Source organism: Mustelus asterias, chromosome 1 (assembly GCF_964213995.1).
Source record: "Mustelus asterias chromosome 1, sMusAst1.hap1.1, whole genome shotgun sequence".
Classification (NCBI taxonomy): domain Eukaryota; kingdom Metazoa; phylum Chordata; class Chondrichthyes; order Carcharhiniformes; family Triakidae; genus Mustelus; species Mustelus asterias.
The window spans coordinates 172,170,960-172,188,731 of NC_135801.1; positions in this window are offsets into that span (position 1 = coordinate 172,170,960).

The following is a 17,772-nucleotide window of genomic DNA, read 5'->3' on the forward strand; positions in this document are numbered from 1 at the left end:
TCCTGGATTCAGGATTCAATCCTGGACCGGGGAGCGGCGCGGGCTTGGAGGGCCGAAGGGCCTGTTCCTGTGCTGTATTGTTCTTTGTTCTTTGTTCTTTGTCTTCAGTAGACTTTTTAATTCCAGATTTTTATTGAATTCCAGTTTCACCATCTGCTGTGGTGGGATTCGAATCTGGGTCCCCAGATCTTAGAGTCCTTGAATCATAGAATTCCTAAAGTGCAGAAGGAGGCCATTTGGCCCATCGAGCCTGCACCGACAACGATCCCACTCAGGTCCTATCCCCAAAACCCCACGTAAATTCCGCACTAATCCCCTTGACACTAAGGGGCATTTTATCACGGCCAATCAACCTAACCCATACATGTCTATTCTCTTGCCCTGGGTCTCTGGATTACAAGTCCAATGACAATAACACTGCGCCACTGCCTCCCCAATGCTAACATTTGTAAAAATTCCAATACAAATTAATAATTAGAAAGAGTCCGAGAAACATTTAGAAATCGCCCTAAAATGCCTCGAAGTCCTCTGAATCATCACACATACAACTTTCCTTAGATTTATGGGATATACCCCAGAATACTGAGAGAGGCAAGGGAGGAAATTGGGGCCTTGAGAGAAATCTTTGTATCCTCACTGGCTACAGGGAAGGTCCCAGAACATTGGAGAATAGCCAATGTTGTTCCTGTGTTTAAGAAGGGTAGCAAGAATAATCCAGGTAATTACAGGCGGTGAGCCTTACATCAGTGGTAGGGAAATTATTGGAGAGGATTCTTCGAGACAGGATTTATTCCCACTTGGAAATAAGTGGATGTATTAGTGAGAGGCAACATGGTTTTGTGAAGGGGAGGTCGTGTCTCACTAACTTGATCGAGTTTTTCGAGGAAGTGACGAAGATGATTGATGAGGGTAGGGCAGTGGATGTTGTCTACGTGGACTTGAGTAAGGCCTTTGACAAGGTCCCGCATGGCAGACTGGTGCAGAAGGTGAAGTCGCATGGGATCAGAGGTGAGCTGGCAAGGTGGATACAAAACTGGCTCGGTCAAAGAAGACAGAGGGCCCAATTTTACCAAAACTTCGCACCCGTTTTCGGGCACGAAATCGCGGTAAAGTTGGGCGTCGGGCCTATACCGCGATCTGCACCCAATTCCGAGCAGATCGCGGCTTTACCGACACGGGTCTGGCCCACGCCTGAATCGAGCGGCCCGACGATTTAAATCCATTAGCATGCATTTCAATCGACTTAATGAACCACGCGCCAAACTCTACCGCCAAATCCCACTTTACCGTCTTCTGGTCCGATGCGGATCCGCGCTCTAATCGACCTGCCGAATAAAAATCCAAAGTCGCCGCTGCAGTCTACAAAGAGCGGGGTCAGAGACTGCAACGGCTCTCTGACCCAGGTCATCCTCTGGGGCGGAGGGGGGGGGGGGGCAGTGGGAGGAGGAGAGGGGGTGTGACCGATCATCGCCTGGGGGGGCGGTGGGAGCAGAGGGGGTGTGACCGATCATCCCCTGGGGGAGTGGGGGGGTGGGAGGGGAGGGGGTGTGACCGATGATCCCGGGGGGTGGGGGGGGGGGGGGGGGGGGGGCGGTGGGGGGGGGGAGAAGAGGGAAGTGTGACGTATCATCCTTTGGGGGGGTGGGAGAGGGGGTGTGACCGATCATCCCTTGGGGGGTGGGTGGGAGGAGAGGGGGTGTGACGTATCATCCTCTGTGGAGGGGGGGGCTGCTGCCACTCTGCGTCCGATCGGTGGGGAGGGAGGGGGCAGGGGGTTCCGCCGCCACTCTGCGGCCGAACCCTCCTCCCCACCAGAAGAACGAATCCCTCCTCTCCGGAGTGGCCGCATAGTTCAAACACCACGACTGTCATTATTCACCTCAGCGGAACCCCCTGCCCCCTCCCTCCCCACCGATCGGCCGTAGAGTGGCAGCGCCCCCCCCCCACCCCCCCCCCCCAAAGGATGATACGTCACACCCCCTTTTCTGCAACCCCCCCCCCCAACCCAGGGATGATCGGTCACACCCCCTCTCCTCCCACCCCCCCCACCCCCAGGGGATGATACGTCACATCCCCTCTCCTCCTAGCCCCCCCGCCCCCCCAGTTGGTCTGTGTCAGAGAGCCGCTCTCTCTGCTTTTTTCTTTCCCGCCCAGGCGCGCTGCATCAGATTTTTTTCGAACTGCGCATGCGCAGTTCAGACCTCCGATCGTTCCGGCAGCGCTAAGCCCCGCCCACTGCGCGAATCGGACCGGAGCCAGCAAAATGCGTATGGGCGCGCTGGAAAGAGGATTCCAGGCTCGGATCTGTATTACACCCGGATCCCGCCCTTAAGCTCCGATTGGTAAATTCGGGCCCTGTGAGTAGCTGTGGAAGGGTGCGTTTCTGAATGGAGGGCTGTGACAAGTGGCGCTCCTCAGGGATCAGTGCTGGGACCTTTGCTGTTCATAATACATATAAATGATTTGGAGGAAAATGTAACTGGATTGATTAGTAAGTTTGCGGACGACACAAAGGTTTGCGGATTTGCAGATAGCGACGAGGACCATCAGAGGATACAGCAGGATATAGATCAGTTGGAGACTTGGGCGGGGAGATGGCAGATGGAGTTTAATCCGGACAAATGTGAGGTATTTTGGAAGGTCTAATACGGATGGGAAATATACAGTAAATGGCAGAACCCTAAAGAATATTGACAGGCAAAGGGATCTGGGTGTACAAGTACACAGGTCACTGAAAGTGACAACACAGGTGGAGAAGGTAGTCAAGAAGGCATACGGCCTGCTTGCCTTCATCAGCTGGGGCATTGAGTTTAAAAATTGGCAAGCCATGTTGCCGCTTTATAGAACCTTAGTTAGGCCACACTTGGAATTTAGTGTTCAATTCTGGTCGCTACACTACCAGAAGGATGTGGAGGCTTTGGAGAGGGTACAGAAAAGATTTACCAGGATGTTGCCTGGTATGGAGGGCAACAGCTATGAGGAGAGGTTGGAGAAACTTGGTTTGTTCTCACTGGAACGATGGAGATTGAGGGGGCGACCTGATAGAAGTCTACAAGATTATGAGAGGCATGGACAGAGTGGATAGTCAGAAGCTTTTTCCCAGGATGGAAGAGTCAATTACTAGGGGGCATAGGTTTAAGGTGCGAGGGGCAAGGTTTAATGGAGATGTGTGAGGGAAGTTTTTACACAGAGGGCAGTGGGTGCCTGGAACTCGCTGCTGGGGGAGGTAGTGGAAGCGGATAAGATAGTGACTTTTAAGGGGCGTCTGGACAAGTACATGAATAGGATGGGAATGGAGGGATATGGTCCCCGGAAGGGTCGGGGGTTTTAGTTCAGTCGGGCAGCATGGTCGGTGCAGGCTTGGAGGGCTGAAGGGCCTGTTCCTGTGCTGTAATTTTCTTTGTTCTTTGTTCTTGTTCTTTATCCTAGACGGACAAGGTTAGTGTTCAGCCCAATCCCATTGGAAACAGGGAAGGAATTACACTTGGCCCCACTGTGCTTTTAACTGAGTAAGAAGTCTCACAACACCAGGTTAAAGTCCAACAGGTTTATTTGGTAGCAAAAGCCACAAGCTTTCGGAGTGCTGCTCCTTCGTCAGGTGAGTGGGAGTTCTGTTCACAAACAGGACATATAAAGACACAAACTCAATTTACAAAATAGTGGTTGGAATGCGCATCTTTACAGGTAATCAAGTCTTACAGACAATGTGAATGGAGAGAGCACCGGTTAAAGAGATGTGTATTGTCTCCAGCCAGGACAGTTAGTAAGATTTTGCAAGCCCAGGCAAGTCGTGGGGGTTACAGATAGTGTGACATGAACCCAAGATCCCGGTGGAGGCCGTCCTCATGTGTGCAGAACTTGGCTATCAATTTCTGCTCAGCGATTCTGCGCTGTCGTGTGTCGTGAAGGCCGCCTTGGAGAACGCTTACCCGAAGATCAGAGGCTGAATGCCCGTGACCGCTGAGGTGTTCCCCAACAGGAAGAGAACACTCTTGCCTGGTGGTTGTCGAGCGGTGTTCATTCATCCTTTGTCGTAGCGTCTGCATGGTCTCCCCAATGTACTATGCCTCGGGACATCCTTTCCTGCAGCGTATCAGGTAGACAACGTTGGCTGAGTTGCAAGAGTAGGTACCGTGTACCTGGTGGATGGTGTTCTCACGTGTGATGATGGCATCCGTGTTGATGATCCGGCACGTCTTGCAGAGGTTGCTGTGGCAGGGGCCCCTTTAAGAGGCCCCTTAAAAGTCACTATCTTATCTGCTTCCACAACCTCCCCCGGCAACGAGTTCCAGGCACCCGCTACACTCTGTGTAAAAACTTCCCTCATCCATCTCCTTTAACTAAGGCCATGGGTTGTGTTTGTTGAGACCTTGTTTAAGCCAGTGTAAAAGGTCCATTAGTAGACTGCCACACAGATCGATGTCAGATTCTCCTGTTCTCTTGTGTCGCTAGTCTGACAGATATTCTCTCTGGTAGCTACGAGGCTGGGAAAGCAAACTAAAGTCCGTTCCAAACAAAACTGAATCTCTAATTAGCTTCTATTCATTTTTTTCAGCAAGCTTTAAGCATATAATTTTCGATGAGTAGATTTCCACATTTGTCAGCTATTACAACAGCCTGATTGACAAGATGTTGATAAAGCCACCTACATATCACTTATACATACTGCCCGCAAATAATTAAACAAACTGCAAAGTATAAGCAGTTACATTCACAGTGCTAAAAGCAAAATACTGCAGATGCTGGAATCTGAAACAAAAACAGGAAATGCTGGAAAATCTCAGCAGGTCTGACAGCCTCTGTGGACACAGTAAGAAGTTTAACAACACCAGGTTAAAGTCCAACAGGTTTATTTGATAGCAAAAGCCACAAAAGCTATTCTGTCTCTGTGGAGAGAGAATAGGGCCAACGTTTCGAGTCTGGATGACCCTCATCCTGACTCAAAACATTGGTTCTATTCTGTGGCACAGTGGTTAGCACTGCTGCCTCACAGCACCAGGGACCCGGGTTCGATTCCCCGCTTGGGTCACTGTCTGTGCGGAGTCTGCACGTTCTCCCCGTGTCTGCGTGGGATTCCTCCGAGTGCTCCGGTTTCTTCCCATGGTCCAAAGATGTGCAGGTTAGGTGCATCGGCCATGCTAAATTCTCCCTCAGTGTAGGTGCTGGAGTGTGGCGACTGGGGGATTTTCACCGTAACTTCACTGCGGTGTTAATGTAAGCCTACTTGTGAAAATAATAAATAAACTAAACTAAACTGTATTGGGAAATCCAGTCACTGAAATGCTATAGTGGTTGAGAAGACTCATCGTTATAAAGGAGAGGCGAGACGATGACTTGATGTATATTGAACCAGTGTATTTTATCATCCGTGCATTGAAGAATGCAAAGTGTCTATAGAAATCTCTACATTTATGATTAAAGATGAACAGAAACCGGGCAAAACCACATTGTCATAAAGCATACAGGCACTAGAGGGCAGCAAAGGTTGCAGAATGAATAGCAGCCACACAGTGCGGCCTGAATCATCCTGTCTCCATTCCAACTAAGGAAGCACGGAATGGGGGAAATCTTTGGGCCAATCAGAAATGATTGCTCTAGGCAAACCATGTGCAGTTTGTGGACTCGTCGTGGACTCTCCTCAACTCTTTAAACGTTCTGAGAGAGAGAGGGGGGAGCAGCCATTACAGAGAGTTACAGGAAGGCAACATTCTGTGACATTCCGGCTGGGATTTTACAGCCTCGCTCATCCCGAACCCACAAAATCCCCACCCAAGATCAGCGGACCTTCCCACTGTCTGCCCCCCCTCACCCGCTCCGATTCCCGTGGTGGGCGGGGCGGTACAATTCCGGCCTTCTCCTTTCCTTTGGGAGTTGATGGATCTCCGGGATGTCTGTCTAACGTTAGGATCAACAACGATCCAACCAGATCGGCAGATCGGACTTCCATCACACATGCATGGCAAAAGGCAGAGTTTTCCAGAGGGAATCTGATCCTCTGTGTTTATGGATATCCTCGGGCGGAAATGAATGCCCTCGTGTAGAATCCATTCATTCCTCCGAATAGACCGTGGGCAATTGGTACGATTTCAATACTTCTTTATTAAGCATCATTTAAAAACACTTACAGAAAGAGAAATAAGGATTACTTCAGAGAGAGTGAGAGAGAGAGAAATAGAGAACCCGGAATTCCAAGCTGCGTTTTTAAAATGTGGCCATATTAGCTCGACTTTAATTTGGGTTTTAAAGCAAAGCATAATTAGTTACTGTGGTAAACCACTGTTAGCGTATTGCCTGTGTGTGTGTGACATACCTGGACATGCCCCTGCCGGCCCTGCCCGGGACTCCTCCCCCCCCGGTCCAGGTATAAAGGTGACTGCTCCCCACCCCCCTGCCTCAGTCTCTGGACCAGTTCATCGGCATGGGTGCGCTCCAAGTCTTTTGCGAATGTTGTTCTGCCTTTGCCATGCATGTGTGATGGAAATCCAATCTGTAGATCTGGTTGGATCGTTGTTGATCCTAACGTTAGACAGATATCCCGGAGATCCATCAACTCCCAAAGGAAAGGAGAAGGCCGGAATTGTACCGCCCCGCCCACCACGGGAATCGGAGCGGGTGAGGGGGGGCAGACAGTGGGAAGGTCCGCTGATCTTGGGTGGGGATTTTGTGGTTTCGGGATGAGCTAGGCTGTAAAATCCCAGCCGGAATGTCACAGAATGTTGCCTTCCTGTAACTCTCTGTAATGGCTGCTCCCCCCTCTCTCTTTAAAGAGTTTAAAGAGTTGAGGAGAGTCCATTCTGGCATACAAACTAGTCTTTGCTCGATTGATGGTGCAGCAGTTACATAGACAGAAATACCTTCAAATGAAGCCTTTTAACTAAAGTAAACCTGCAGAAGATCCCACGCCTCGCCAGTGGTGGGTTCAGGGTACATTTAATCAGATAGGTGGTGACCCCACCACCCTCCTGCTACCATCCTGATGGAGTCCTTGATGGGAAGGCCTGTGGGCAGTCTTCCAGCCCCACCAGTGACTGCCCATGAACGCAGCATCGGCAGCGGGCAGGGGGAGGGGTGGGGGGGGGAGGGGGGGGGGACACACTACGCAGAGAGTGTGACAAGCGAATCCGTCTGCCATTTCTTACAAGCTCCAGCAAGGGTCTTTCATTCAAAATCACTTTTTAGTTTATTTATTAGTGCCACAAGTAGGCTTACATTAACACCACAATGAGGTTACTGTGAAAATCCCCTAATTGCCACACTCTGGCGCCTGAGGGAGAATTTAGCTTGGCCAATGCACCTAACCTGTACATCTTTCAGACTGTGGGAGAATTCTGGCCACTGCCCCTTGTCTCAAATCCTTTTATTGTCCTCCAGCAAAAGTGGTGAATCAGTGTAACATCTTTAAGAAAGGACATATGACTATCAGGTTCAGAATTGAGAAGGTAAGCACAGGTAAAGATCAGTCAAACACTAGTGAAAGATATCTGGCAGATCATAAAGCCACATAGAGTAGAAAGGGTCGACAGCTTCAAGTTTTTAGGTGTCCAGATCACCAACAATCTGCCCAGGTTCCCCCCATGCCGACACTATAGTTAAGAAAGCTCACCAATGCCTCTACTTTCTCAGAAGACTAAGGAAATTTGGCATGTCAGCTATGACTCTCGCCAACTTTTACAGATGCACCATAGAAAGCAACCTTTCTGGTTGTATCACAGCTTGGAATGGCTCCTGCTCCGCCCAAGACCGCAAAAAACTACAAAAGGTCGTGACTGAAGCCCAATCCATCACGCAAATCAGCCTCACATCCATTGACTCTGTCTACACTTCCCGCTGCCTGGGAAAAGCAGCCAGCATAATTAAGGACCCCACGCACCCCGGACATTCTCTCTTCCACCTTCTTCCTTTGGGAAAAAGATACAAAAGTCTGAGGTCACGTACCAACCGACTCAAGAATAGCTTCTTCCCAGCTGCCGTCAGACTTTTGAATGGACTTACCTCGTACCAAGATGATCTTTTTCTACACCCTAGCTCTGACTGTCACACTACATCCTGCACCCTCTCCTTTCCTTTCCTATGAACGGTATGCTTTGTCTGTACAGCACAAAAGAAACAATACTTTTCACTCTATACTAATACATGTGACGATAATAAATCAAATCAAATCAAATCAATGAAGGATGTATTATCTCAGACAAGGAAAATAATGCGATAGGATGAAGTTCAGTTCCACTGAGATTATCAACAAGTGCTTCCACTAACATGGAGGACATCATAGTCGTGTGATTTGGAGCTTTGCTTTACTGCATTAATCTTTGACAGACTGGACAACACTCTTCTTCGTACACTGACGTACGATTTTGATACTTGAACCATGCAGAGACGATATTTCCCTGCATGCTTCGTAAGGGTTTAGTGAAGTCATTGCTAAGAGTATTTACAACACAGTTGGCCAAACACATCCTTCTAACCTTCGTTATCTGATTTGATGCTTGTTAGCTTTGTACTGGGTCCTTCTAATTCCGTTTATCGCAAATCCACTTCTTGTTTAATTTTGCCGTTTAGTTGAATGTGTAATTATTGTCAGCATGTATTATTCACAAACTATCATTCATAATGTATAATAGAAGAACTCAAATTTGCACTCATTGTGATTAACCACTGCATCTAACTTGAATAAATCAAACTGGGGATCACGCTGTTTCCTTTGGAGGAGAAAAGCACTCCATAAAGTGCTTTTATAGAGCGCTTAAACTACAACAGCAATGGTGCAAAGGCAGATTACGCACGGTTGCAGCATAGATATGGAGTCTGAGACCTGAGGGAGACTCAGTTAGGCCAGAGGAAACTCTCTTCACTCCGACTGTGGGATCGGGACAGGTCTTGATTCATCAGTGACATTGCATGGGGTAGAATGTTGCTGTATTCCCAATGGGGAGCTCTGTGTCTGGCCAGAAACTGGACCTCGGGCCTTAGTTCCATAAGGTTTGTGAGCGGCAAGCATCTGTCGTTACTCCACAGCCAGCTCAGCTATTATAGCAGGGGAATTCCCAGCCATTTGCCTTTGCAAGCAGTGGCCCTGAGGGGACACAGTGGCCTGGTGGTCGTGTCGCTGGACTAGTAATCCAACGGCCCAGGTGAATATTAAGCTAGTCACGGTAATGGCAACCATGACAACTATCATCAATTGTTTGTGGTTAAAAAAAAAACCCATCTGGTTCACTCATGGCCCTTCAGGGAAGGAAATCTGCTGTCCTGTCCTGACCTGGTCTGGCCTACATGTGACTCCAGACCTTCAGCAATCTGGTTTGATTCTTAACTGCCCTCTGCTAAGGCCTAGGGCAACATTCCATGAAATAATAAGAACATAAGAACTCCGAGCAGGAGTAGGCCATCTGGCCCCTTGAGCCTGCCCCGCCATTCAATAAGATCATGGCTGATCTTTTCGTGGACTCAGCTCCACTTACCCGCCCGCTCACCATTGCCCTTAATTCCTTTACTTTTAAAAAATGGATCTATCCTTGCCTTAAAAACATTGTTTGAAAAGTGTGGCCGGGGATAAAGGGGGGTGGGTGCAAGAATCATGACCACAGCAACTACAAAGAGTAGTGTGGATGCTAGCTTTATATTCCAGACTTATTCATTTAGTTTAAATTCGACCAGCTGCTGTGGTGGGATTTGAACCTCTGTCCTCACAATATTAACATACAGTGCTGCTTCTGGGCCTATCAGTCTTTGCTAAGTCCCCATCCACAATTGGAGATATCTTGAGTGGAACAGGACTTAGCTGAGGAAACAGGCATTCGGCCCCTGACTCATCACAGTTTATTTATTAGTGTCACAAGTAGGCTTACATTAACGCTGCAATTAAGTTACTGTGAAAATCCCCTAGTCGCCACACTCCGGCGCCTGTTCGGGTAACACTGAGGGAGAATTTAGCATGGCCAATTGCATCTAACCAGCACGTCGTTTGGACTGTGGGAGGAAACCAGAGCCCCTGGGGGGAATCCACACAGACACGGGGAGAACGCGCAGATTCCGCACAGTGACCCAAGCCAGGGAATCGAACCCGAGTCCCTGGCGCTCAGCAGTGCTAACCACTGTGCCACTGTGCCGCCCTAATGCAAATGCCAATGTTTGTTACAGGCAGCCATCTTCAACACCTCAAAATCATCCCAGGCCCAATGGCATTCCGGGTGTCCTTGTTTCTCAGGCCTCGTTCCTGCGACGTTGATCATTTTTACTCCTGTTTTCCGATCCAATTTTACCCCCATCAGATTCATTATGGTGTGGAGTTAGAGCTAAATATACATGCATCAAAGCTAAACAGAGAGCAAAACTGAACTTTCCATGTAGATATGCTCAAGATAGGGATAAGATGGGAGGTGATCATAGAAATCATAGAATCATAGAAATCCTACAGTACAGAAAGAGGCCATTCGGCCCATCGAGTTTGCACTGACCACAAATCCACCCAGGCCCTACCCCCATATCCCTACATATTTTACCCACTAATCCCTCTAATCTACGCATCCCAGGACACTAAGGGGCAATTTTAGCATAGCCAATCAACCTAACCCACACATCTTTGACTGTGGGGGGAAACCGGAGCACCCGAAGGAAACCCACGCAGACACGAGGAGAATGTGCAAACTCCACACAGACAGTGACCCAAGCCAGGAATCGAATCCAGGTGTGATGGCCGAGTGGTATTATCGCTAGGCTATTAATCCAAAAACTCAGCTCATGCTTTGCGGACCCAGGTTTGAATCTTGCCACAGCAGTTGGTGGAATTTAAATTCAATAAAAAATATCTGGAATTAAGAATCTACTGATGACCATGAAACCATTGCCCATTGTCGAAAAAACCCATCTGGTTCACTAATGTCCTTTAGGGAAGGAAATCTGCCGTCCTTACCTGATATAGCCTACATGTGACTCCAAGTCACAGCAATGTGGTTGACTCTCAACTGTCCTCCAAGGGCATCTAGGGATGGGAAATAAATGCTGGCCAGCCAGCCATGTCCCCTGAATGAATGCTTGACACAGAAAGTAAACTGCTTAATGCAGCGTGTTCCAGAGTGGGTTTCAGGGAACGCTGGGGTTCTGAGTGACTCATCCAGGTGTTCAGTGATAGGTCCAGCTGTTTTACATTTGAAAAGTAGCTGCCCTTCCAGCTTGTCCAATCAAAGATGACATTTTCACTTTGTTGGCTGCTGGGTCCCTAATCACTCAAGAACAGCTTCTTCCCTGCTGCTGTCAGACTTTTGAATGAACCTACCTCATGGTAAGTTGATCTTTCTCTACACCCTAGCTATGACTATGACACTACATTCTGCACCCTCTCCTTTCCTTCTCCACGAACAGTATGCTTTGTATGTATAGCGCGCAAGAAACAATACTTTTCACTGTATCCCAATACATGTGAAAATAATGAATCAAATCAAATCAAATCCCTACTCCTCTGATTGAGGTCTCGCCTTGGCACTTAGCTCAAAAATTGTGTACCCTGGAAACAGCCAATGCTAATTCTAAAACAAATCCAGAGCAACCCATACAGTAAGCAGAAATTAGTGCAGGTTCTGTCTCAATGAAGCTCGAAGCAATATAGGTCCTCTATTAGTTAATGAGCTATGTGCTCAATTGTTCATTAATATGAACACGGGTGACCATTAATTGAAGGGCTCCAATGGTTTGATCAGCATCTTTGATGTATGTCTTGTTTTACTGAGACCTGCCCCTACCAGTCCTCAGAGCTGTGCTGGTGACAAACCATTTATATCATCTGAAGTTTGAAGAAATGAGAAACACTCCAGGTTGTATAAAATATACTTTCATATTTATTTCATTTATCTGGCCCAGAGGGTACACTGCTTAATAATAATGTGGTTTAATGATATTTAAGACATGATGTGAGACAATCAGGTCCACTGTTAGATGACAACATTCTTATTTTCTTACACAGGAGCTGAGGTATTTTACCATTGGTTTGGAGATCAAGTTCCAACATTCTAGTTATTTTTTTCATGAGAGGCATTAATGAGAAACCTTTATTATGTGTCCCTTTGCCAATGTATTTAATACTTTTCACTTTCCCTTTTAAGCTTCAATATACATAGAAACTAGAAGCAGGAGCAGGCCATTCAGCCCTTCGAGCCTGCTCCGCCATTCATTTTGATCATGACTGATCATCAAATTCAATATCCTGATTCCCCCCTTCCCTCCATATCCTTTGATCCCTTTAGCCCCTGGAACTATATCTAATTTCTTCCTGAAATCAGACAACATTTTGGCCACAACTACATTCTATAGCAGTGAATTCTACAAATTCACCACCCTCTGGGTGAAGACATTTCTCCTCACCTCAGTTCTAAAAGGTTTACCCCTTATCCTCAAACTATGACCCCTAGTTCTGGACTCCCCCATCATTGGGAACATTCTTTCTGAATCTATCCTGTCTAACCCTGTTAGAATTTTATAAATTTCTATGAGATCCCCTCTCACTCTTCTAAACTAGAGTGAATATAATCCTAACCGATTTAGTCCCTCCTCATATGACAGACCTGCCATTCCAGGAATCAGCCTGGTAAACCTTTGCTGTACTCCCTCTATAGCAAGGACATCCTCCCTCCGATAAGGACACCAAAACTGCGCACAATACTCCAGGTGTGGCCTCACCAACAATTGCAGCAAAACATCCCTATCCCGATACTCAAATCCTCTCGCTATGAAGGCCAACATACCAATTGCCTTCTTTACTGCCTGCTGTACCTGCACGCTTACTTTCACTGACTGATGCACGAGGACACCAAGGTCTCGCTGAGTATCCACCTCTCTCAATTTACACCCATTCAAGTAATAATCTGTCTTCCCATATTGCTACCAAAATGGATAACCTCACATTTATCCATATTATACTGCATCATGGCCCCTCATAATGTCCGTGTCCACCTAGGCCCGTGTGCTATACTTTCATAGCCCTTTGAAACCTCTATTCCAACTTAATGCCACTCATGCCAACCCATACCCCCACCTACCACTGTTTGTCCTTACACCTACCTTGCCAACTCACCCAGTATCCATCATAGGCCCACATCAGGTCCCACACAAAGAAGAGGTAAAATGAAATGACGTTCTTAGTGTCTGTTGCATACTTCACTTTATTGAGAAAAAAACATTTATTCATAAAAACCTATTTACTACATTTCCTTGAAATACATAAAACCTTATCGCAACAAACATTTCATTCAAGTGCACAATCCCTCATAGCAACAAGCCAATTTGATTAATCCAGTCTATACGCACATTAAAATCACCTATGGTTACTGTTGTATGTTTCTTACAAGTCCCCAGGGATGGCACGGTGGCACTGTGGTTAGCACTGCTGCCTTACAGTGACAGGGACCTGGGTTCGATTCCCAGCTTGGCTCACTGTCTGTGTGCAGTTTGCACGTTCTCCCTGTGTCTGCGTGGGTTTCCTCTGGGTGCTCCGGTTTCCTCCCACAGTCTGAAAGACGTGCTGGTTGGATGCATTGGCCATGCTAAATTCTCCCTCAGTGTACCCGAACAGGCGCCAGAGTGTGGCGACTAGGGGATTGTCACAGTAACTTCATTGCACTGTTAATGTAAGCCTACTTGTGACACAAATAAATAAACTAAACTAAACTGTTCCAGCTTTGCAAATTGTAGAGTTGGGTTCAGTTTAAACTTGGCTTCCACATTTCGAGTTTTTATCCATGCTCATGAAAAATGTCAATATTTCTGTAACAATCCTCTGTCTCATTGAAACGTATAAGATTCTGTCGGGGCTTGATGGGGTTGATGCTGAGAGGTTGTTTCCACTGGTTGGGGAATTGGGGTGCAGTTTCAGAATATGGGACCGACCATTTGGGACAGAGATGAATAGAAATTACTTCACTCAAAGGGTGGTGAATCTTTGACATCCTCTGCCTCAGAGGGTTGTAGAGGCCGCATTGTTGAATACGTCTAAGGTTGGAATAGACAATTTTTTGATCTCTGAGGGAATCAAGGCATATGGGAAAGGTGGAGGTGAACCCCAAGATCAGCCTTGGCTGCAATGAATGGTGGAGCAGACTCGATGGGTCGTCTGGTCCACTCCTACCCCTTTTCCTTGTGCTTTTCGTAGAAAGCATAGAAACCCTACAGTGCAGAAGGAGGCCATTCGGCCCATTGGGTATGCACCAACAACAATCCCACCCAGGCCCTATCCCATAACCCCACATATTTACCCCGCTAATCCCTCTAAGCTACACATCCCAGGACACTAAGGGGCAATTTAGCATGACTAATGCACCTAACCTGCACATCTTTTGGAATAAAAAACAAAGAGAACAAAGATAATTACAGCACAGGAACAGGCCCTTCGGCCCTCCAAGTCTGCACCTACCATGCTGCCCGACTTAACTAAAACCCCCGACCCTTCTGGGGACCATATCCCTCTATTTCCATCCTATTCATGTACTTGTCAAGACGCCCCTCCAAAATCACTACCGTATCTGCTTCCACTACCTCCCCCGGCAACGAGTTCCAGGCACCCACTACACTCTGTAAAAAATCTGCCTCGTACATCTCCTTTAAATCTTCCCCCTCGCACCTTAAACCTGTGCCCCCTAGTAACTGACTCTTCCACCCTGGGAAAAAGCTTCTGACTATCCACTCTGTCCATGCCCCTCATAATCTTGTAGACTTCTTTCAGGCCACCCTCAACCTCTGTCGCTCCAGTGAGAACAAACCAAGTTTCTCCAACCTCTCCTCATAGCTAATGCCCTCCATACCAGGCAACATCCTGGTAAATCTTTTCTGTACCCTCTCCAAAACCTCCACATCCTTCTGGCAGTGTGGCGACCAGAATTGAACACTATATTCCAAGTGTGGCCTAACTAACGTTCTATAAAGCTGCAACATGACTTGCCAATTTTTAAACTCAATACCCCGGCCGATGAAGGCAAGCATGCCGTATGCCTTCTTGACTACCTTCTCCACCTGCGTTGCCACTTTCAGTGACCTGTGTACCTGTACACCCAGATCCCTTTGCCTATCAATACTCTTAGGGGTTCTGCCATTTACTCTATATTTCCTATCTGTATTAGACCTTCCAAAATGCATTAATTGTGGGAGGATGTGGATGTGGATGTGGAATGTGGGAGGAAACTGGAGCATCTGGAAACCCACACAGATACGGGAAGAACATGCAAACTCCACATAGACAGTGACCCAAGCCCGGAATTGAGCTGTGAGGCAGCAGTGTTAACCACTGTGCCACCATGCTGTTGGACATTTGAAGATGACCTGAAGTACTTTAAGAGACCCCCGGAGGCACTTTGTCAAGACATCACTAACGGTCGAGCAACATTTATTCCAGAGGTTCTCTGGGAACTTTAGCTAAGAGGAGAGAGCGCTGTGCTATTCTATCGAGTTGGGCCCCATAAAGGGGTCAGCAGAACAAAGAAAGTGTTGGTCGTGGGAAGCTTGTTAAAGGTCTGCTTTGATTTGCTTGAGGAATGGGAGTCGGGCATAAGACCAGGCAGAGTTGCATCAGCTACTGCAGGGGAAAGGAGCAGGAGAGGCAGGGCAGTTAGGTAGAATCCATCCTGGGCATTACACAATGGTTACTGAATTAGATTCTCTGAATTGGAAAACCAATAAACGCGTCCAAACTGAATCACGTACAATAATAGAGTGAATGCAAATGAAATGTGTCAAACCCTTTAAGTGTCGAATTGATGGAAGTTGGCAGTCCAATCACCACATTCAGAAAGTAAGATAATTCAGGTATAGATATTCAAAATGACATGTTGTTGTAAGGACACTTTCAACAGTTTGGTGTGTTTAATTGCACACGTTTCCCGTTGAGGCACAATCACTGTGTCTGGCCTATTATTTTTTAAATTGAAATACACCAGGATTAGAAGATATCTCCATGGGTCATGTGTCATTTAGAGGGAAATGGCTCAAAATTCCAGGGTAAGGTTTTTGAGAGCAGGGTATGGGAGATGATAACATAGTTACAACGGTAAAAAGCACTACTCGAGTCAACTGTGCGAAACCCCGGTAACAAAAGGGGAGGTTAGAAGAAACCTTTTACACATTGTACTTAACCATACCCAATTGAAACCAGCACGAGGTCTTCCTAGGAAATTAACTTCAACATTGTTCTTGTATCTTCACCCTTTTTCAAGCTGCTTCCATTCAAAGCGTCCACCTACCCCTCGAGAGGGGAAAGAATTCAAAGGGACCTGAGGGGCAACTTCTTCATGCAGAGAGTGGTCCGTATATGGAATGAAGTGCCAGAGAAAGTGGTTGAGGCAGGTTCATAGAAACAAGGAAACATAGAAGATAGGAGCAGGAGGAGGCCATTCGGCCCTTCAAGCCTTCTCCACCATTCATCACGATCGTGGCTGGTTGTCCAACTCAGTAGCCTAATCCTGATTTCTCCCCATAATCTTTGACCCCCATTTCGTCCCAAGTGCTATATCTAGCCGCTTCTTGAATACATTCAATGTTTTGGCATCAACTACTTCCCGCGGTAATGAATTCCACAGGCTCACTACTCTTTGGGTGAAGAAATGTCTCCTCACCTCCGTCCTAAATGGTCTACCCCGAATCCTCAGACTGTGACTCCCAGTTCTGGACACCCCCACCATCGGGAATATCCTCCCTGCATCTACCCTGTCTAGTCCTGTTAGAATTTTATAAGTCGCTATGAGATTCCCCCCTCATTCGTCTGAACTCCCACAGAAGCAATCCTAACCTAGTCAATCTCTCCTCATACATCAGGCTCGCCATCCTCGGAATCAGCTTGGTAAACCTTTGCTGCACTTCCTCGAGAGCAAGAACATCCTTCCTCAGAAAAGGAGACCAAAACTGCACACAATATTCCAGGTGCGGCCTCACCAAGGCCCCTGTTTAATTGCAGAATGCATCCCTGCTTCTGTACTCGAAAACTCTCGCAATGAAGGCCAACATACCATTTGCTTTCTTTATCGCCTGCTGCATCTGCATGCTTACCTTCAGCAATTAGTGCACAAGGACACCCAGGTCCCACTGCACACTCCCCTCTCCCAATTTACAGCCATTCAGGTCGTAATCTGCCACCTTGTTTTTGCTTCCAAAGTGAATAACCTCACACTTATCCAAATTATACTGCATCTGCCATTGATTTGCCCACTCACCCAACCTGTCCAGATCATGCTGAAGGATCTCTGCATCCTCGTCACAGTTCACCCTCCCACCCAACTTGGTATCATCTGCAAACCTTGAGATGTTACATTTTGTTTCCTCATCCAAATCATGAATATACATTGTGAATAGCTAGGGTCCCAGCACCAATCCCTGTGGCACTCCACTAGTTACTGCCTGCCAATTTGAAAAGGACCCATTAATTCCGACTGCTTGTTTCCTCTCAGCCAATCAGTTTTCTATCCATCTCAATACGCTTGCCCCAATCCCATGCGTTTCAATCTTGCATGATAATCTCTTATGCCCTTATGTTATATTATGTCATGTTATATGTCTTAAGTTCAATAGCAACATTTGAAAAACATTTGGATAAGTACATGGATAGGAAAGGATTAAAGGAATATGGGCCAAACGCGGGGCAATTGGGACTAGCTGGGAGGGCACCATGGCCAGAATGGACCGGTTGGGCCGAATGGCCTGCTTCTGCACTGTATATTGCTCTATGACTCCATGACTCACACTTTCCAGCAGCTACCCCTCGGGTTAACAAGGTTCTCTGACAATCCACCCCTATAACCC